At 35.7% G+C, this 23,231-nt stretch overlaps 1 protein-coding gene and 1 pseudogene across 1 annotated transcript in view; one reads left to right on the top strand and one right to left on the bottom strand.

Moving 5' to 3' along the window:
- ey (eyeless) overlaps positions 1-23,231 on the bottom strand; it is a 2,912,801-nt gene that overhangs the window by 39,481 nt on the left and 2,850,089 nt on the right. The window lies entirely within an intron of this gene.
- Positions 12,468-12,561, top strand: LOC137235604 (U6 spliceosomal RNA; annotated as a pseudogene).

The raw sequence follows: 23,231 nt of genomic DNA, 5'->3' as shown, positions 1-23,231 counted from the left end.
ATCTTTCGATTTCACCATCTTTGTTTCTTTTGATTCTAAATACCCATTTGGAGCCTATTACCTTTCCACCAGCAGGTAAATCAACTAAGCTCCAATTATCGTTGGCTACTAATGCGTTGTATTCTGCTTGCATTGACCCTTGCCAATTTTTCGCATATTGGCCCTGCAATGCTTCTGCTATTGTTTGTGGTGTTTCGATATCGTGTATTGAATTTAAATTGTTTAGCACGTTGTCTACTTTTTTAGGTCTGCCTGGTTGACCCGTCCGTTGCAATTTTGGTCGACCTGGACCTCTACGCTCACCATTAATTTCTTCATCATCGCTCGCGCTAACGAACTCCTCCCCCTCTTCGTCGGAGTTGTCAGTATCGTTCTGTACCTCTACGCGTTCAGGTGTATGCACAGTACTCTGATTATCAACTTATTCAGCTTCTTTTGACGTTTTATTTGCTTCTTCTGCAGACGTATGCGACTCAAGATGAATAATATTAGTCATAAAATCGTCGTTACGATCTAATACGCTGCATTTTGTAGTAACTACTGCATCAAACACACCTTCTACAAATTTGACATCCCTACGTTCTATAACTGAACGTTTTTCTCGATCGTCTAGGCGATAAGCCTTTGCTGTTGTAGAGTAGCCGACGAAAATGTATTCCTTCCCTTTTGCCCTGAACTTTCCCGTTGCTTTTTTATCTAAAGGAAACGCGCGCGAACCGAAAATACCCAACTGCTTTACCGATGCTTTACGATTTTTCCACATTTCGAAGGGCGAACACCCATTCAATGCATTTGTGGGGCACCTATTACGCAAATATACTGCCGTTTGTACAGCCTCAGCCCACAAAAACTCTTCTAAATTGCCATGAATTGGCAAGCTTTTCGCCATTTCCACTATAGTGCGATTGGCGCGTTCAGCAACACCAATTTGCTGGGGTGTATACGGAACAGTATTTTGTCTCTTAATTCCACAATTGTATAAAAATTTTTAAAATCATTGTTTTCATATTCAGTACCATTGTCGGTACTTAGACATTTTATTTTCTTGCCCGTTTGCAACTCAACGTAACTTTTAAATAATTTAAATTTATCGAAAACTTCTTTTTGGCACGCATGAAATAAATGTATATTTTTCTTGAAAAATCATCAATGAACGTGACGAAATAACGATTTCCACCTATCGAATTAACATTCATTGGCCCACAAACATCACTGTGTACTAGTTCAAGTACGTTTTTTGTCATACGCTTAGCTTTATTTGGAAATGGTAAAGCACAAATTTTTGCTTGATTGCACGTGTCACAGTGCATGCTCGCTTGTGTATTTTTAATGTTCATACCTTCGACTAGCTTTTTCTCACTAAGCAACTTTAAACTTTGAAAATTTAAGTGTCCGTATCTTTCATGCCACAATTTTGCATTCGCCATTTTTTGTTTTTATTTGCGCATACTTTTTACTAAATGTAATACTATTTTGATTTTGAGCTGCCTTACTAACTGACCGACATTCATTTGCAGCGTAGGCACATACAAAACGTAACGCATATCTACTTTGTTTACTTTTATTATGACTGTGCCAATACCTAATGACTCTACGTATTTGTCAGCTGCTAATTTAACCGACGACTTTTTTTCATAAAAGGATATAAATTTGTCTTTGTTGCAGCACATATGTGTTGCTGCACCACTGTCAATACACCACGTATTTTTATTTTGTTCAACATCACACATATTTAAAACACAATGCGATTGTTCTTCTTTCTTACGTTGCTGCTCTTTCTGTGCGTTTGTCTTTTTGCGACATTCATTCGCGCGATGACCTGTTTTTTCACAAAAAAAAAAAACACTTGCCTTTGAATAGTTTTTGGTCGTTTTGTTTTGTTTGGATTCTCGCGATTGCCTTTGACATTTTGATGATTGCTTTGCTGCGCACCCGTTTGCGCTTGTGTGTGTATATATACTGACGCTGCTGCGTTTTCGCCTTCTCTCATTTCTGCTTTGCGCGAACCTTCTTCTAGAAACTTCAGTTTCACTGTTTGAAATGATGGCAAGTTGTTGCGTGTCCCAATAGCGACCACAAAATTTTCCCAAGAATTTGGTAGACTAGACAGAAGCATTATAACTTTTAGTTCATCATTCATTTTGATGTCTAATTTAGCCAACTTGTCCAAAGTTTCTTCAAACAATTTAATATACTGTGGTGCGTCATCACCGGATTGCATTCTTAAACGAATAAGTTTTTGGTAAAGTGGAACTTTTCCTACCGGCCCTGTTGGCAAATCTATTTCACGAAATTTTTTCCATGCGTCTACTGCAGTAGCACTTGATTTTATATACACTAGTTGTGTTGATTTTACATTTAAAATTATGCAAGCTAACGCCTTTGTGTCTGTGATGTCCCATTTTGCTGATTGTTCGTCAGTTGCACCCTCAGGCTTGTCTTCGCTCACCACTTTCCACAAATCAGCCGTAATTAAAACACTGCGCATGGTCATACACCACACTTCGTAATTTTCTTCGCCAAGCTTCTCTATTTGATGAGAAACATTCATTTTGAATATGAGTTTATGCAAATTTCTATTTTACAATATTTTGCCCACACTGATTTTTCTGCACACGTTTTCTAGTGGCTTCTTTTTAGCAAGGAAGACCGATCGCGCAATCCTAGGCCCATAAACATTTGTTGGGTACACTTACGAATACGATTTAAATAAAAAACGCGACGTGGTCGATGTTCAGCTTTATTTAATAAAAAATTCAATGTATACTTTGCGAATGCAACTTCACGACTTGACGATTACAACTGAACTCAGAAAAACTAAAAAGGAATACGTAACATTGATACAGCATTGTCAGTTTGTTCCGATATAGAAAATATTAAGCTTACTTGACATTTTAGATAATTACTTCAACATATAGTATATATCTCATACAACTGATTGTTCAGATAAGAAACTTTTCGCAATTTCTACCCCATTTTAACAGCTATAAGCTTCAAATTTCACCGATTGCTTATGTATATAGTATATATTGTTGCGTGAAAAAATTATAGAGATCGGTGACATATATAATATATATAATGGTATATATAGTATATATATATTTTTTTTTTTGCTATTTCAGCCCCATTTTAACAGCTAGAAGCTTCAAATTTCACCAAATGCTGACGTGTATAGCATATATTGTTGTCTGAAAAAAAACACTTAGATCGGTGGTATATATAGTATATATCTCATACAACCGATTGTTCAGATAAGAAACTTTGCGCAATTTCTGCCCCGTTTTAACAGCTAGAAACTTCAAATTTCACCAAATGCTTACGTATATAGCATATATTGTTGTCTGAAAAAATCATAGAGATCGGTGGTATATATATTATATACTTCATATAAACTGTCATTTTTGCCCCTTTTTTACGGATAGAAGCTTCAAAATTCATCAAATTTCATCAAATAGCTACGTTTATGTCATATATTTTTGAAATACGTGATTCGTAGTCATAGTTTTTACATGCAGACCAAAAAAAAAACGGGAAGCTTTGCATTCTCACACAAAGTAGGTAGGTACCTTTATTTCCTTTAAAATGAAATGGTATATTAATTTCGTCATGAATCCAAAAATTGTAATTCCTTAAAGGAAAATAGATAGACCCACCATTAAGTACACCGAAATAATCAGGATGAAGAACTGAGTGGATTTAGCCATGTCCGTTTGTATGCAAACTAGTCACTCAATTTTTGAGATATCTTGATAAAATTTGGTGAGCGGGTGTATTTGGGCGTCCGATTAGAAATTTGTCGGAACCGACCGAATCGGGCTACTATAGCATATATCCCCCATACAACCGATTTTTCAGAAAAAGAGGATATTTGTCACATCTTCCTCAATTTATCAGAATGAAGCTTCAAACTTCACCATATTCTTTCGTATATTGCACATATTTTTGTCTGAAAAAATTGATCAGATTGGTTGTATGTATAGTATATATCCCCACAACCGATTGTTCATATAAGAAACTTTTCGTAACAACTGCCCTATTTTAAGAGCTAGAGGCTTCAAATTTCAACGAATGCTTACGTATATAGCAGTTATTGTTCGAAAAAATCATAAAGATCGATGGTATATATAGCATATATATGGTGGTATATATAGTATATATGGGGTATTCCATCCCATTTCGACCAATTTTGAACCCGACCCCTTTAGAATTGGCTGAAAGTTTGTAGTTTTTTCTAGCTTACGAAAGACGTTTTTCAGAAGTTTTTCAAATTTTTTCATCCAACTCAAAAAAACTTATGAATATAAAAAAAACATCGTTTTTGTTTTCAAAATGCTATAACTTTTCCAAAAATTGACCGCTTGGGATCTTTTTTTTTTTAAATTTGTTTTTAAATGTACTTTTCAAAAAAAATTTTAAAGTTTTTTTGTAATTTTTCAGTTTTTCGAGATTTTTCGAATTTCGCCCTTTTTATACCTTTCATGAAAATGAAATGGTATATTAATTTCGTCACGAAACCCAAAATTGTAAGTCCTTAAAGGAAAATAGATAGACCCACCATTAAGTATACCGAAATAATCAGGTTGAAGAGCTGAGTTGATTTAGCCATATCCGTCTGTCCGTCTGTCTGTTTGTATGGAAACTAGTCGCTCAATTTTTGAGATATCTTGATAAAATTTGGTGAGCGGGTGTATTTGGGTGTCCGATTAGACATTTGTCGGAACCGGCCGGATCGGACCATTATAGCATATATTCTCCATACAACCGATTTTTCAGAAAAAGAGGATTTTTGTAATATCTTACTCAATTTAACAGATTGAAGCTTCAAACTTCACCATATACTTTCGTATATTGCACATATTGTTGCCTGAAAAAATTGATGAGATCGGTCGTATATATAGTATATATTCCCCACAACCGATTGTTCAGATAAGAAACTTTTCGTAATTACTGCCCTATTTTAAGAGCTAGGGGCTTAAAATTTCAATGAATGCTTACGTATATAGCATATATTGTTTTCTGAAAAAAGCATACAGATCGGTGGTATATATAGTATATTGTAACGAATGTTAGCAGTACTGAGCGATGCTATCGTCTCTAAGCCGATGCTAAGCAGTGACGTGAATGCACATCAATAATTCAATCATTATGTATCTACATAAACGAAACAATAACTGCGTCTACATATATGTACCATGTACGTATACGAGCAGCGGAGAGTCAATGCACAAACACATGCATATATCTTATCTGAGTTGTCACAAGAGAGAGCAATAATTTGTGCACGTAGTTGTGGCTGGCGATTTTGTAGCCGAAACTAACTAGTAAGTTCTGGAAATCGAAGAGCCTAGAAGAATGCAGCGTAAACTATAAAAGCGGGGCAGGCGAGTAAGAAGTAATTCAGTTTGATTTGAGCTGTCAAGCAGTTTCGATTAAGCGCTATCTAGCGAGCTATAGCAGTATTATTTTGAATAGAAGAGTTTCATTTAAGCTATCAGTTTGATTATTAAGCTATTCGTTGCACAGTTTGAGTGTTATTGTGAAGTATTTTAATAAAGGCCATTTTTCCATTATTCAATATTGGAGTTATTTATTCAACAGTTTAGTGATTCGAACTTAGCGGAGGATTGCAAATAAGAGGATTTGCAAGCAAAATCGTTACAATTGGTGTCAGAAGAGGAATTGTTGAATAAATTCCCAAGACTTCGAATACAACTTGGACATGGCAAAGTGGAGTGAATTGAAGATCCAGCAGTTGAAGAAAGAGTTGGAGAACCGTGGATTGAATACAAGCGGCATTAAAATCGAACTTCAAGCACGACTACGAGAGGCAATGGAAGCAGAAGAAATTAACGTGGAAGAGTAAGTCTTTCCTCTTGATGGCGAGGAGACAACAAAAATTGAAGAGAAAAATGAAACATCGCAGAGAGTTACCAGCACAGACTTGAACGTGATATAGGCTGCAATAACTGCTCAAACATCGACAGTGGCATCTCAACTGGAATCGCAAGAAACACGCATAACATCTAAGATTGAAGCACAGGGGACGCGTATTTCCGAAATGTCGACACAGATTACATCCAAGGTGGAAAATCAATTGGAAGAGCAAAATACATATATGACATCTCATTTGGCTGAGCAGTTGAAAGCACAGGAGGCCCGCATATCCTCGCAGCTGGAGGCACATGAGATAAGGGTAACATCAAAGCTGGAAGCACAGGATACAAAAATTGTGCAGCTCGAGGACAAAATTGATGCCGAGATAGAAGCTTTGAGAGGTCGTATACAGGAGTTGCAATTGAATCGCCCAGCTGTTTCAGCGAGTAATCCAAAGGTAAAAACTCCATCTTTTGACGGTTCTGTTCCTTTCCAGGTCTTCAAGCTACAGTTTGAGAAGACCGCAGCAGTGAACAACTGGAATGTGGAAGATAAAGTTGCTGCACTGTTCATGGCGTTGAAAGGGCCTGCAGCTGAGATATTACAAACCATTCCAGAGAGCGAACGGAACTGTTATGAAGCATTGATGGGCGCTCTAGAGAGACGATACGGAACTGAGCATAGGAGACAGATATACCAAATGGAGTTGCTGAACCGCTTTCAGCGGCCTGGTGAAACATTGCAAGAGTTTGCGTCGGATATTGAAAGGCTAGCACATTTAGCGAATGCGGACGCACCCGTGGAATACACTGAAAGGGTAAAAATCCAGAGCTTCATAAATGGCATACGAGATGTGGAAACGAAGCGGGCTACATACGCAAACCCAAAGCCAACATTCGCAGAAACGGTGTCACAAGCTCTGATTCAGGAAACAGCGTCGCTTCTGTGTAAGCCAGTTTTCAAAGCACGCCGTGTGGAAGTAGAAAGGCCAGAGTGGGTAGACGCAATATTGGAGGCGCTGAAAGGATCGCAAAAACGGAGTGAAAAAGTTATCAAGTGCTTCAAATGCGGGAAGTCCGGTCACATTGCACGTCATTTCGATCTTGGTCCTAATAGTTCCAAAAATGTGGGTGGCCGTAAACGCAAAGCTGGAGGAGATGAGCAAGAGCGAGTAAGAGGTAGAGATCGAGAGCTAGATCCAGCTATTGAATGCCCTGTTATATCTGTGTTGCAAAGTGGTAGAAAATCGAGCAGTCTTACCGTCAGAGGGAATGTGGATGGCAAAGAACATGTACTGACTGTAGATACGGGCGCTTCTCATTCCTTGATCTAATTGGGAAGGTCATGGTTCTACACAAATTTGTTGTGGCGGAGATTGTTGATGAAGTTATATTGGGAGTGGATTTCTTGGTTGAGCATGACATCAAGATCGATATGCAGAGAAGGGTGATGCGTTATGAGAACCAAGATGTGCCACTTAACTTTAGTTTGGAAAAAGGGTTCAGCAGTAATCGGGTACTGGTGGAGAAGACTCGACGAAGGCCACGAAATTCAAAGGTAAAGGTTGATGGAACAATTGGGCCAAACAAATCAAAGCCGAAGGTACCTATGAGCGAAACACTGGCATTGAAAAGCCCTAACGGACGTACTAAAACGAAGAAAGAATGCAAGGGTGGTTTCAAGCCAAGGCACACTACTGTTGTGAAGCGTCGGAACGATACTGATTATGCAAAGCAAATCGGTCCAGCGCAAGCTCTGGGAAGTAGTTCTTCATTGGCCGAGCAACAGAGTGCGATGGAACGATCCATAATAATGAGTAGTAAGATGGAACACAGGTACGACAAGGAAAATAATTCGGAAGGTTTCCGGGAGGGAGATTTGGTACTGCTTTACAACCCTCACCGGCGGAAAGGTGTTCCATCCAAATATCGGTGCAGTTGGGAAGGCCCGTACAGAGTTGTGAAGACGATCAGTGATGTCATCTGCCGCATACAAGCAATTGGGAAACCACGAAATAGAAGAGTGGTACATTTGGCGATGCTAGCAGCGTTTAGATCGAGAGATTTGTGTGATCTGGACGACCAGACTTAGGTGGAGGGCAGTGTAACGAATGTTAGCAGTGTTAGCTATCGTCTCTAAGCCGATGCTAAGCAGTGACGTGAATGCACATCAATAATTCAATCATTATGTATCTACATAAACGAAACAATAACTGCGTCTACATATATGTACCATGTACGTATACGAGCAGCGGAGAGTCAATGCACAAACACATGCATATATCTTATCTGAGTTGTCACAAGAGAGAGCAATAATTTGTGCACGTAGTTGTGGCTGGCGATTTTGTAGCCGAAACTAACTAGTAAGTTCTGGAAATCGAAGAGCCTAGAAGTATGCAGCGTAAACTATAAAAGCGGGACAGGCGAGTAAGAAGTAATTCAGTTTGATTTGAGCTGTCAAGCAGTTTCGATTAAGCGCTATCTAGCGAGCTATAGCAGTATTATTTTGAATAGTAGAGTTTCATTTAAGCTATCAGTTTGGTTATTAAGCTATTCGTTGCACAGTTTGAGTGTTATTGTGAAGTATTTAATAAAGGCCATTTTTCCATTATTCAATATTGGAGTTATTTATTCAACAGTTTAGTGATTCGAACTTAGCGGAGAATTGCAAATAAGAGGATTTGCAAGCAAAATCGTTACAATATATATGGTGGTATATATAGTATATATATAGTATATATATATAGTATATATATATATTTTCGCAATTTTAGCCCCATTTTAACAGCTAGAAGCTTCAAATTTCACCGAATGCTTACGTTTATGCCATATATTGTTGTCTGAAAAAATCATAGAGATCGGTTGTATATATAGTATATATCTCATACAACCGATTGTTCAGATAAGAAACTTTTCGCAATTTCTACCCCATTTTAACAGCTATAAGCTTCAAATTTAACCGATTGCTTACGTATATAGTATATATTGTTGTGTCAAAAAATCATATAGATCGGTGATATATATAATATATATATGATGGTATATATAGTATATATATATAGTATATATATATTTTTTTCGCGATATCGGCTCCATTTTAACAGCTAGAAGCTTCAAATTTCACCGAATGCTTACGTATATGGCATATATTGTTGTCTGAAAAAACATAGAGATCGGTTGTATATATAGTATATATCTCATACAACCGATTGTTCAGATAAGAAACTTTTCGCAATTTCTACCCCATTTTAACAGCTATAAGCTTCAAATTTAACCGATTGCTTACGTATATAGTATATATTGTTGTCTGAAAAAATTATACAGATCGGTGGTATATATAGTATATATATGGTGGTATATATAGTATATATATTTTTTTTTTGCGATTTCGGCTTCATTTTAACAGCTAGAAGCTTCAAATTTTACCAAGTGCTTACGTGTATAGCATATATTGATGTCTGAAAAAATCATTGAGATCGGTGGTATACATAGTATATATCTCATACAACCGATTGTTCAGATAAGAAACTTCGCGCAATTTCTGCCCCTTTTAACAGCTAGAAACTTCAAATTTCACCAAATGCTTACGTATATAGCATATATTGTTGTCTGAAAAAATCATTGAGATCGGTGGGATATATAGTATATATCTCATACAACCGATTGTTCAGATAAGAAACTTTGCGCAATTTCTGCCCCGTTTTAACAGCTAGAAACTTAAAATTTCACCAAATGCTTACGTATATAGCATATATTGTTGTCTGAAAAAATCATAGAGATCGGTGGTATATATATTATATACTTCCTATAAATTATCATTTATGCCCCTTTTTTACGGATAGAAGCTTCAAAATTCATCAAATAGTTACGTTTACGTCATATATTTTTGAAATACGTGATTCATAGTCATAGTTTTTTCACGCAGACCACAAAAAACCTGAAACTTTGCATCCTCACACAAAGTACCTACCTATTTTTAATACCTTTCATGAAAATGAAATGATATATTAATTTCGTCACGAAACCCAAAATTGTAAGTCCTTAAAGGAAAATAGATAGACCCACCATTAAGTATACCGAAATAATCAGGTTGAAAGCTGAGTTGATTTAGCCATGTCCGTCTGTGTGTTTGTATGCAAAGTAGTCCCTCAATTTTTGAGATATCTTGATAAAATTTGGTGAGCGGGTGTATTTTGGTGTCCGATTAGACATTTGTCGGAATCGGCCGGATCGGACCACTATAGCATATATCCTCCATACATCCGATTTTTCAGAAAAAGAGGATTTTTGAAATTTCACCAAATGCTTACGTATATAGCATATATTGTTGTCTGAAAAAATCATAGAGATAGGTGGTATATATATTATATACTTCATATAAACTTTCATTTTTGCCCCTTTTTTACGGATAGAAGCTTCAAAATTCATCCAATTTCATCAAATAGTTACGTTTACGTCATATGTTTTTGAAATACGTGATTCGTAGTCATAGTTTTTACACGCAGACCACAAAAAACCTGAAACTTTGCATCCTCACACAAAGTACCTACCTATTTTTATACCTTTCATGAAAATGAAATGGTATATTAATTTCGTCACGAAACCCAAAATTGTAAGTCCTTAAAGGAAAATAGATAGACCCACCATTAAGTATACCGAAATAATCAGGTTGAAGAGCTGAGTTGATTTAGCCATGTCCGTCTGTCCGTCTGTCCGTCTGTCTGTTTGTATGCAAACTAGTCCCTCAATTTTTGAGATATCTTGATAAAATTTGGTGAGCGGGTGTATTTTGGTGTCCGATTAGACATTTGTCGGAATCGGCCGGATCGGACCACTATAGCATATATCCTCCATACATCCGATTTTTCAGAAAAAGAGGATTTTTGTAATATCTTACTCAATTTAACAGATTAAGCTTCAAACTTCACCATATACTTTCGTATATTGCACACATTGTTGCCTGAAAAAATTGATGAGATCGGTCGTATATATAGTATATATCCTCCACAACCGATTGTTCAGATAAGAAACTTTTCGTAATTACTGCCCTATTTTAAGAGCTAGAGGCTTAAAATTTCAACGAATACTTACGTATATAGCATATATTGTTGTCTGAAAAAATCATCCAGATCGGTGGTGTATATAGTATGTATATGGTGGTATATATAGTATATATATATATTTTCGCAATTTTAGCCCCATTTTAACAGCTAGAAGCTTCAAATTTCACCGAATGCTTACGTATATGGCATATATCGTTTTCTGAAAAAATCATAGAGATCGGTTGTATATATAGTATATATCTCATACAACCGATTGTTCAGATAAGAAACTTTTCGCAATTTCTACCCCATTACAGCTATAAGCTTCAAATTTAACCGATTGCTTACGTATATAGTATATATTGTTGTGTCAAAAAATCATATAGATCGGTGATATATATAATATATATATGAAGGTATATATAGTATATATATATAGTATATATATATTTTTTTTTTTGCGATTTCGGCTCCATTTTAACAGCTAGAAGCTTTAAATTTCACCAAATGCTTACGTGTATAGCATATATTGATGTCTGAAAAAATCAATGAGATCGGTGGTATACATAGTATATATCTCATACAATCGATTGTTCAGATAAGAAACTTTGCGCAATTTCTGCCCCGTTTTAACAGCTAGAAACTTCAAATTTCACCAAATGCTTACGTATATAGCATATATTGTTGTCTGAAAAAATCGTAGAGATCGGTGGTATATATATTATATACTTCATATAAACTGTCATTTTTGCCCCTTTTTTACGGATAGAAGCTTCAAAATTCATCAAATTTCATCAAATAGTTACGTTTACGTCATATATTTTTGAAATACGTGATTCGTAGTCATAATTTTTACACGCAGACCACAAAAAACCTGAAACTTTGCATCCTCACACAAAGTACCTACCTACTTTTATACCTTTCATGAAAATGAAATGATATATTAATTTCGTCACGAAACCTAAAATTGTAAGTCCTTAAATGAAAATAGATAGACCCACCATTAAGTATACCGAAATAATCAGGTTGAAGAGCTAAGTTGATTTAGCCATGTCCGTCTGTCCGTCCGTCTGTTTGTATGCAAACTAGTCCCTCAATTTTTGAGATATCTTGATAAAATTTGGTGAGCGGGTGTATTTGGGTGTCCGATTAGACATTTGTTGGAACCGGCCGGATCGGACTGTAGTGTAAGCAGCCAACAATTCAATTTAGTCCAAAATATTTAAATCAGTCTAATATTCTAACCTCCTACAAAAATAGTCTAAATCTTCATCAACACATAAAAATTCATTTGAGAATTAATGCTGACACAGCAGTGAAGTCTTCTTTGTTTTAATTGCGTTAGGGACCTTTCTACATGGCGATCCTGCCTATGATGCTACTGGCTGATTTTTCAGCCTAATGTCATAGCCGGCAGGATTTTTCTGGCTGATTACAGCCTAAGCCTTGTAAAAAGAAAAAAAAAAGAGAAGGTGTTAAAGTCGGGCACCAATAACAAAAATTGAGGCAATTACGTCAACGGAAAATACACGAAGATTAGCATATTGTGGCAATTACTTCAACGGAAAATACATTAAAATTGGAACGATATTAGCATAGCCCCAGAGCAAGAATGACACTGATCTCGTGAAGCGTACCACATTTTCAATGGTGATAAACAAGAGGAGCATGATAATTATAAGTATAATAAATACACTAGCTTAAGTATGAAGTCATTTCTTTAACCATTATTTAATAACAAAAAAAAAAATATATTCGGGCAACCTAGCGGCTGCCTATTGACAAGCAAAAATTATATTTTTGCTGTAAAAAAAAAATTTTTTTACTGCTTATTGAATTATGTTCCCAGAAGAGGACATACAAAATCAAAGTCAGTTTGACCAAATTTTTTATAAACTAGTTAGACAAAATTTAAATTCCCTAGAAGGTGAAAAGAAAACACCCGAGAAAATAAACCAAGGCCCTAAGCCAATAACAATTGAAGAGTATAGAAAGAGGAAAAAAATTCAAAAAATTGAGGAACCTAAAGTTCCAAAGCCGGTCAAATTAAAAAGAAAAAGAGGAGGAGAGCAATTTGGCATACGAAAATCAATAGCCAAGATCTATGAAAAAATAAACTTAAGCACTAATCAGGCAGAGAAAATTCAACTAAAAAAAGGAAATTAAGGAATTAAGAAACAATAGCTACAAACATAAAAAACCGAATCCAACAATGTAAATATTAGGGTGTTGAAAAAAAAAAAAAGTATAATTTTGTAAAACTATTAATTTTAAATTATGGAAAGACCAAGAAAGATTAAAACTTATGTAAAAGGCCCACTTGAGGACCTTACAAATGAATTTAAAATTGTAGATGATTTGGTTGAAAAGTCATTGGAAACTTATTGAGATGCCTGGGGAACCAACAATATGGAATGTTAGGAACCCACTCGCAACAGCAGCTGAATAGATATATATATGGGAAGTAAAATTTATGGGAAGAACAGATTAAAATATTGGAAAAATTTCAAAAAAAAGAAAAAAAACACAAAAAAAATTTTTTTTGTCTTCATATTATTTTTTTTACGATGGGAGGCCAAGAATCGAAAATAGAAAAACCAACGGCAAACGTTGTAAACTCAGTCCAAGTAGTAGACCATACTGAAGCACTAGATACTATCAAAATCATGCTTCTAATAATTTGCGAAGTCAGTTGCATAAGTTTGTTTCTGAAACTCTACTCAACCCATAATAAATTCCTAAAAAACCGATATGCTAGCCGCGCAGACGGTTTAGATAAGGCTTAACAAAATTTTAACTGCCATCCCCAATGGGCAAATGGGAAGATATCGTTAAACTACTCATAGAAGAAAAAACGATAGGAGAAAAATCTTACAAATGTATTAATAAAAATACAAAAATTAAACCAGAAACAGTAGTAAAGCATCTTAAAAGAATAGTTGAATCGTTTAACAAAATAGGAAAAATAATTCAACAGCTAAATGGTAAACTCGACAGCAATCGAAAAGACCAAGCATATCAAATTTTTTCCAGCATTAGAGACAAATTGGTGTCCTCACTGGCAAGATATGATATTGACTTCATAGTACCAACGAGTTTTAAGAAAGAAATAGAAATAGACTATAACACATTCCTTCTGGAGTCAGCATCTGATTTAGAAGAAGAATCAAAAGTAGAACAAAAAGAAGAAGAAAAACAGGAACAAAAAGAAAGTTTAACAGAGACGCCAAACTACCAAACAAGAAAAGACAAAATGGCTCAAACCACAGTAGAATTCTTAAAAACGGCTTCGTCAATCCTGCCTGAGTTTGATGGTAAACATGAGAACTTACATAGCTTCTTAGATGCACTGGATATCCTAGAATAAATTAAGGATACTCACGAGACCATAGCAGTCTCCATGATAAAAACAAAGCTCAAGGGAATAGCTAGAAACCTTTTGAGCACCGAAAACTCAATACTAGAAATAAGGCAAAAGTTGGTTTCAGCAATTAAAGGTGGATCTGTAGAGGTTTTGACAGCAAAACTCCTAAACATTCAACAGCGCAGTAAACAGCTAACCGGTACACTGCAGAAATAGACAAATTAAAATATCGTTAGAAGGTGCTTATATATCAGACGGAATTTCACCTGATTTGGCAACCAAATATGCCACACAATCAGCTGTAAAAGCCATGTGTAAAAACTCGACTAACGAAAGAGTAAAACTAATAATGCAGGCAGGAACGTTCACATCTATGAACGAGGCTATTTCAAAATTCACGAATAGCTGTACTGAAGTCACGGGTAACCCAAATACAGTGTTACGCTTGACGTGATCGCAAGGTAATTACCGAGGTAACTTCCGAAGAAGCTACCAAAATAATAATTATAGAAGTAACCAAAACCGAAGATATTACGGTAACACTAACAGATATAGCAACAACAATAATAATAGACAAAATAATAATATCCCAAGACGTAATTTTGGAGGTCAGTCAAGATCATCCAACCAGGGTAAAACAGGAAAACCAGCCAACTCCACCCCAACAGTAAATTCTTACGGTAATAAAGTAGGCACATTCAACTTGCATCTAAACAGCTACATATCTTCCAATACTACCCTAAATAAGTCAACTTCGACGTTCCTGATAGATACAGGAGCGGATATCTCAATAATAAAGAAGGGTCAAATTGACAGTAATGTCACAATAAATAACTCACAAATCACAGATTTAAAAGGTATAGGCCGAGGCATAACAAGCACACTTGGAACAGTAAAAGCAGATCTAACAGATGATAGTCTTTTAATACGACATAAGTTTCACATAGTAGAAGACAATTTCCCAATCTCATGTGATGGAATTTTGGGACTCGACTTCATTAAAAAATATAATTGCATATTAGATTATAATAAGATTGGGGACAGCCTAATATTAAGACCATATGACTACCCAGAAGATATAGTTATACAAATGACAAATAAACCAACAATTAATAGCATTACAATACCCGCTAGAGCTGAAGTAATTAGACAGGTTCATATCAATAGTCGCAATAAGGAACTATTAGTGTCTCATCAAGAATTGACTAAGGGCATTTTTGTAGCCAACCCTATAGTAAACTCAAATCAAGCTTTAATCAGAATCATAAATACAACAGATAAACATGCAATCATTCAAGATTACGACATCAAAACAGAAAGTTTAGACGATTATGTAATAATTGAAAATACACCTCAATATAAAGATAATAGTAAAGAAAAATTAGAAAGATTAAAAAAAAATTTCCCACCATTCGCTAGTAAATCACTCAACACATTATGCTCAGAATTCATTGATATATTCTCATTAGAAATAGAACCAATTAAGACCAACAACTTCTACAAACAAAAGTTGCATCTGAAGGATAACACTCCTGTGTACATTAAAAATTATAGACTACCCCAAGCACATAAGAATGAAATAAATAAACAAGTAAATAAACTAATTTAAGATGATATTATTGAACCATCAACCTCAGAGTACAACAGCCCTATTCTATTAGTACCTAAAAAATCTCTTCCGGGCAAAGAGGGAAAAAGGTGGAGATTAGTGGTCGATTTCAGACAAATAAATAAAAAATTAACGGTTGATAAATTCCCTTTGCCTAGAATAGATGATATTCTGGATCAATTGGGAAGAGCAAAATATTTCTCATGCGTAGATTTAATGTCAGGATTTCACCAAATAGAACTCAACCCAGAATCAAGAGATATAACATCCTTTACAGCAGACAACGGTACTTATCGGTTCAAGAGATTACCTTATGGCCTCAAAGTAGCGCCAAACTCATTCCAGAGGATGATGACATTGGCATTCGCAGGTCTAAAAGCATCACAAGCATTCTTGTACATGGACGATTTAGTGGTGTTGGGATGCTCTGAAAAACATATGATTACAAATTTACGGGATGTATTCTCCACATGAAGGAAATATAATTTAAAATTACATCCGGACAAATGCCTATTTTTCAGCCAAGAAGTCACTTATCTTGGACATAAATGCACAAGTACTGGAATTTTACCAGACCCAAGCAAATTTAAAATTGTTCAAAACTACCCAACTCCCAAAAATGCCGATGAAGCAAAAAGATTTGTCGCATTTTGTAATTATTATAGGAGATTCATACCAAATTTGGCGGAATACGCCAGGATACTAACAAGACTTAGTAAGAAAAATGTAATTTTCAATTGGACAGACGACTGCGAGAAATCTTTTAATTACCTCAGAAATGCACTAGTTATCCTACAATACCCCAATTTAGATGAAGAGTTCTTTATTACAACCGACGCAAGTGGTTATGCTTGCGGTGCCGTGCTAAGCCAAGAATATGAGGGAAAACAATTGCCCATTGCCTATGCCTCAAGATCATTTACAAAAGGCGAAATAAACAAAGCCACGATCGAAAAAGAATTAGCGGCCATACATTGGGCAATTGTATATTTCAGACCATATGTCTATGGCAGAAAATTCACAGTGAAAACGGATCATCGACCTTTAACGTATTTATTCTCAATGAAGAACCCTTCATCTAAATTAACTAGAATCAGGCTAGATTTGGAAGAGTATGACTTTGGGGTGGAGTACATTGCAGGAAAAGAAAATTACGTGGCAGACGCTCTGTCACGAATAGATATCAATGAGTTGAAAGAAATGTCAGTACAGGCATGTAAAATAATGAAAGTAACGACAAGATCGCAAACTAAAAAGAATTCCAGTAATAACAGTCATAAAAATGAAGAGAAGAAAAGTCAAAAAGAGAACCCTATAATATACGAAGCGCTTAATAAATGTGAAGTAAAAAGACTAGTCCGGCTCGTTTTCGATCCCCCGAAATTATATTTCAAAAAAGGAAAGAAAATTTGTAGTGAAATAAATCAAATTGTTGAGGCGAAGATTGACTTAGGCCAATTCTTTACCAGGCTTATGGAAAAAGCCGGCAATTTGGGAATTAAGAAAATACAGTTGTCCTTAGGAGACAAATTGTTTAAAGATAATTATGCCCGGGTAGACACATTTAAAGAAATAGGTACCAAAGTTCTCAAAAATTTAACTATTGCATTAACTCCGGAGGTTGTGCATGTGACGGAAAACGATAAAATTAAAAAGATTCTTCAAAAATATCACGATGATCCTGTTAATGGTGCGCACCCAGGAATCAATCGTACAACTAATAAAATAAGACAAAAATATTACTGGAAAAATATGAAAAATGATATCAGAAGATACATAAAGAAATGCGTTAATTGCAATAAAAATAAAATTTATAAAAATTTAAAAGAACCAATGATTTTAACTGAAACACCACCAAAGGCGTTCGAAACAGTACAAATAGATACAATTGGACCTTTACCAAGATCATTAAATGGAAACGAATACGCTGTCACTCTAATATGTGATTTAACTAAATACTTAGTAGCAATTCCTATACAAAGCAAACATGCAAAAACAGTAGCCAGAGCCATATTCGAGAATTTCATATTAATTTATGGAAGTATGAAAACAATAATAACGGATATGGGATCTGAATATAAAAATAGCCTGTTTGAAGAAGTATGTAAACTTCTCAATATTGAGCACAAAACATCTACGCCGTATCACCACCAAACTTTAGGCACGGTTGAACGTAGTCATAGAACTTTCAATGAATATGTGCGCTCATACATACCCATTAACAAAGATGACTGGGATGAATATCTCAAATATTTTGCATACTGTTACAATACTACCCCATCTACAGTCCATAATTATTGTCCATTCGAATTGATCTTTGGCAAAAAACCCCAGACTTACGAATTTCTACAAGAAAATACGGTAAGCCCATTGTACAATTATGAGGCTTACGATAAAGAAACTAAATATAGCTTACAAATAGCACAGGATAGAGCCTTTAAATTAGTAAAAGAGGCTAAAGAAAAACAAAAGATTAGTTATGATAAGAATATTCACTATAAGGAAATAAAAATAGGAGATGTAGTGTTAGTAAAAAATGAATCAGGACATAAGTTAGATAATAGATATAAAGGGCCCTTTAGAGTAGTAAACATCGATGAAAACAATAATTTTACATTAATCCCCTATAAGGTAGAAGAAATCGATGAAGAAGAAAATACTAATAATAACAAGTAAGGAAGGCTAAGTTCGGGTGTAATCGAACATTACATACTCAGTTGAGAGCTATGGAGACAAAATAAGGGAAAATCACCATGTAGGAAAATGAACCTCGGGTAACCCTGGAATGTGTTTGTATGACATGCGTATCAAATGGCAGGTATTAAAGAGTATTTTAAGAGGGAGTAGCCATAGTTCTATAGGTGGACACCTTTTCGAGATATTGCCATAAAGGTGGACCAGGGCTGACTCTAGAATTTGTTTGTACGATATGGGTATCAAATGAAAGGTGTTAATGAGTATTTTAAAACGGAGTGGGCCTTAGTTCTATAGGTGGACGCCTTTTCGGTATATCGTTATAAAGGTGGACCAGGGGTGACTCTAGAATGCGTTTGTACAATAAGGGTATCAAACGAAAGGTGATAATGAGTGTTTTAAAAGGTAGTGGGCCTTAGTTCTATGGGTTGACGCCTTTTCGAGATATTGCCATAAAGGTGGACCAGGGGTAACTCTAGAATTTGTTTGTACGATATGGGTATCAAATGAAAGGTGTTAATGAGTATTTTAAAAGGCAGTAGGCCTTAGTTCTATAGGTGGACGCCTTTTCGGGATATCGCTATAAAGGTGGACCAGGGATGACTCTAGAATGCGTTTGTACAATATGGGTATCAAACGAAAGGTGTTAATGAGTATTTTAAAAGGGAGTGGACCTTAGTTCTATAGGTGGACGCCTTTTCGAGATATCGCCATAAAGCTGGACCAGGGGTGACTTTAGAATTTTTTTACGATATGAGTATCAAATGAAAGGTGTTAACGAGTATTTTAAAAGGGAGTAGGCATAGTTCTATAGGTGGACACCTTTTCGAGATATCGCCATAAAGGTGGACCAGGGCTGACTCTAGAATTTGTTTGTACGACATGGGTATCAAATGAAAGGTGTTAATGAGTATTTTAAAACGGAGTGGGCCTTAGTTCTATAGGTGGACGCCTTTTCGGTATATCGTTATAAAGGTGGACCAGGGGTGACTCTAGAATGCGTTTGTACAATAAGGGTATCAAACGAAAGGTGTTAATGAGTGTTTTAAAAGGTAGTGGGCCTTAGTTCTATGGGTTGACGCCTTTTCGAGATATTGCCATAAAGGTGGACCAGGGGTGACTCTAGAATTAATTTGTACGATATGGGTATCAAATGAAAGGTGTTAATGAGTATTTTAAAAGTGGGTGGGCCTTAGTTCTATGGGTGGACGCCTTTTCGAGATATCGCCATAAAGGTGGACCAGGGATGACTCTAGAATGCGTTTGTACAATATGGGTATCAAACGAAAGGTGTTAATGAGTATTTTAAAAGGGAGTGGGCCTTAGTTCTATAGGTGGACACCTTTTCGAGATATCGCCATAAAGCTGGACCAGGGGTGACTTTAGAATTTTTTTACGATATGGGTATCAAATGAAAGGTGTTAACGAGTATTTTAAAAGGGAGTAGGCCTTAGTTCTATAGGTGGACGCCTTTTCGGGATATCGTTATAAAGGTGGACCAGGGTTGACTCTAGAATGCGTTTATACATTATGAGTATCAAACGAAAGGTGATAATGAGTATTTTAAAAGGGAGTGGGTCTTAGTTCTATAGGTGGACGCTTTTTCGATATATCGTCATAAAGGTGGACCAGGGGTGACTCTATAATGTGTTTGTACAATTTGGTTGTCTAATTAAAGGTATTAATAAGAATTTTAAAAGGGAGTGGTGGTAGTTGTATATGTGAAGGCGTTTTCGAGATATCGACCAAAATGTGGACCAGGGTGACCCAGAACATCATCTGTCGGGTACCGCTAATTTATTTATATATGTAATACCACGAACAGCCATGATTCCAAGGGCTTTTGATTTCGCCCTGCAGAACTTTTTCATTTTCTTTTACTTAATATGGTAGGTGTCACACCTATTTTACAAAGTTTTTTTCTAAAGTTATTTTTTGCGTCAATAAACCAATCCAATTACCATGTTTCAACCCTTTTTTCGTATTTGGTATAGAATTATGGCACTTTTTTCATTTTTCGTAATTTTTGATATCGAAAAAGTGGGCGTGGTCATAGTCAGATTTCGGCCGTTTTTTATACCAATAGAAAGTGTGTTCAGGTAATTATGTGAACTGAGTTTAGTAAAAATATATCGAATTTTGCTCAAGTTATCGTGTAAATGGCCGAGCGGAAGGACACATGGTCGACTGTGTATAAAAACTGGGCGTGGCTTCAACCGATTTCGCCCTGTTTCACAGAAAACAGTTACTGTCCTAGAATCTAAGCCGCTACCAAATTTCACAAGGATTGGTATATGTTTTTTCGACTTATGGCATTAAATGTATCCTAGACAAATCAAATGAAAAAGGGCGACGCCACGCCCATTTTTAAATTTTCTTTTATTTTTGTATTTTCTTGCACCATGTCATTACTGGAGTTGAATGTTGATATAATTTACTTATATACTGTAAAAATATTACATTTTTTGTAAAAATTTCACTTAAAAAAAATTTTTTTTTAAAGTGGGCGTGGTCGTTCTCCGATTTTGCTAATTTTTTTTAAGACTACATATAGTAATAGGAGTAACGTTCCTGCCAAATCTCATCATGATATCTTCAACGACTGCCAAATTACAGCTTGCAAAACTTCTAAATTACCTTCTTTTAAAAGTGGGCGGTGCCACGCCCATTGTCCAAAATTTTACTTATCTTCTATTCTGCGTCATAAGTTCAACGTACCTACCAAGTTTCATCGCTCTATCCCTCTTTGGTAATGAATTAATTATTTTTCGATCCTGATTATTTTGATATATGGAAGTCTATATCTATCTCGATTCCTTTATATATGTACAACCAACCGTTATCCAATTAAACCTAATATACTCTGTGAGCTCTGCTCAACTGAGTATAATAATTTTTATTGCAAACTTGCGCCTAATCCGCAAGAGAAAAGAGAAAAATAGTTTTGCGCCTAATCCGCATAACATATATTGATACTTAATCCTTCGCCTAATCCGGAGGATGAAAAAAGGAAAAAATAAAAAAGGACAAAGAAGAAAAAAGAATACAAAATATGAATAATTTTTATTGCAAACTTGCGCCTAATCCGCAAGAAAAAAGAGAAAAATAGTTTTGCGCCTAATCCGCATAACATAAATTGATACTTAATCCTTCGCCTAATCCGGAGGATGAAAAAAGAAAATTTTATAAAAAATACTAATAAAAAGAAAGCAATCAAAGAATAATTGTACTTGCAAGCTTGCGCCTAATCCGCATGAAAAAAAGATAAATATAATCCACAAAACACATCTTGATACTCCTTGCGCCTAATCCGCGGGAAAGATAAAAAAAGTTTAAGAAAAGAACAAAAGGATATTAACAATATTAACCTGCGCCTAATCCGCAGGACAAGCAGAAAAAAAGAAGAAAAAAAAGAGAAAAAAGAAAAAAAAAATTTTTTTTGTTTTTGCTTTTCATTTAGTTATTTTCATTTCACTTTATTTTTAATTAATTTTTCACCTTTTATTTAGTTATTTGCATCTAGCTAAAATTTTTTATTTCCTTCTTTTTTAATCAAAAAAAAAAAAAAAAAAAAAAAAAACAAAACAAACATAAAATTGTTCCTCTCTTACAATGTCATAATACTAAAATTCCGAAACAAACATATTCCTTTGAAATTAACTTCAGTTTTAAACTTAAAGGAAAAAAGAAAAATACAAACAATTTTGTAAAACAAATATTTGTGATTAAGCTAACAATTACTAACACACTAACACTAATAACATCCTCCCAGATTCCCACTGCTGGCATCAGCCATCAGCGCCCTATATTTCACTATAAAACCCCAATCATAACTATCCAAAACGGGAATGGATGGATCATTGGTGGATCCTTCAAGCTGGTACACGTTATTAATCTGCAGCAATATGTTACAATTATGACGCAAATAGAAAGTTTGGCAAACCGTATAATGAAGAGCGCTGACGACCAGATTTTAGCGCATCTCTACATCAACCAAACATTGGAACGACTTGAAGAACTTACGGGTAGCACAGGTAAAGCAAGGGTCAGTCGCTCTATAGACTGGATAGGCTCAGCATGGAAATGGTTAGCAGGATCACCAGATGCAACCGACTGGAACTACATTCTCCACAGCCAAAATTAAGTCATTCAAAGCAATAACCACCAATATAAGATCAATGAAAAACTCTTCACCGCCACCCAGGAAGTCCTAAAGAAAATCGACGAGGTGGTGAATCGCACTAACTACATAGCGAAAGAAAATGAGGCGACGGAATTTGATCGAAATGCACTACACAACATCCTGCTCATTCGCGAAGGGGTAAACGAAATTGTGCGGGCATGTCAACTGGCAAAACGGGGCATTGTCAACACGAATCTACTTGACACAGATGAGGTCAACCAAGTACTGTCAGAAGTAGAGACCCTTCCATACCAGAACGTAATCGAGGCTATTGAATACGGTCAACCATCAGTATACACGAATGGGACACTTCTCCTCTACGTGCTCTCGATGCCAAAAGCTAACAAATATAATTTTCTGATCACTCGCGCGTGCATCTACGAACATAAGCAACTTGATCTACCGTTTGACAGGATGCTCGTAAACCAAGAGGAAACATACGGAGTGACGGGAAATTGCATGGTAA

This window comes from Eurosta solidaginis, chromosome X, assembly GCF_040869045.1.
Source record: "Eurosta solidaginis isolate ZX-2024a chromosome X, ASM4086904v1, whole genome shotgun sequence".
NCBI classification, from domain to species: domain Eukaryota; kingdom Metazoa; phylum Arthropoda; class Insecta; order Diptera; family Tephritidae; genus Eurosta; species Eurosta solidaginis.
This window is presented reverse-complemented; position numbering and strand designations above follow the sequence as displayed.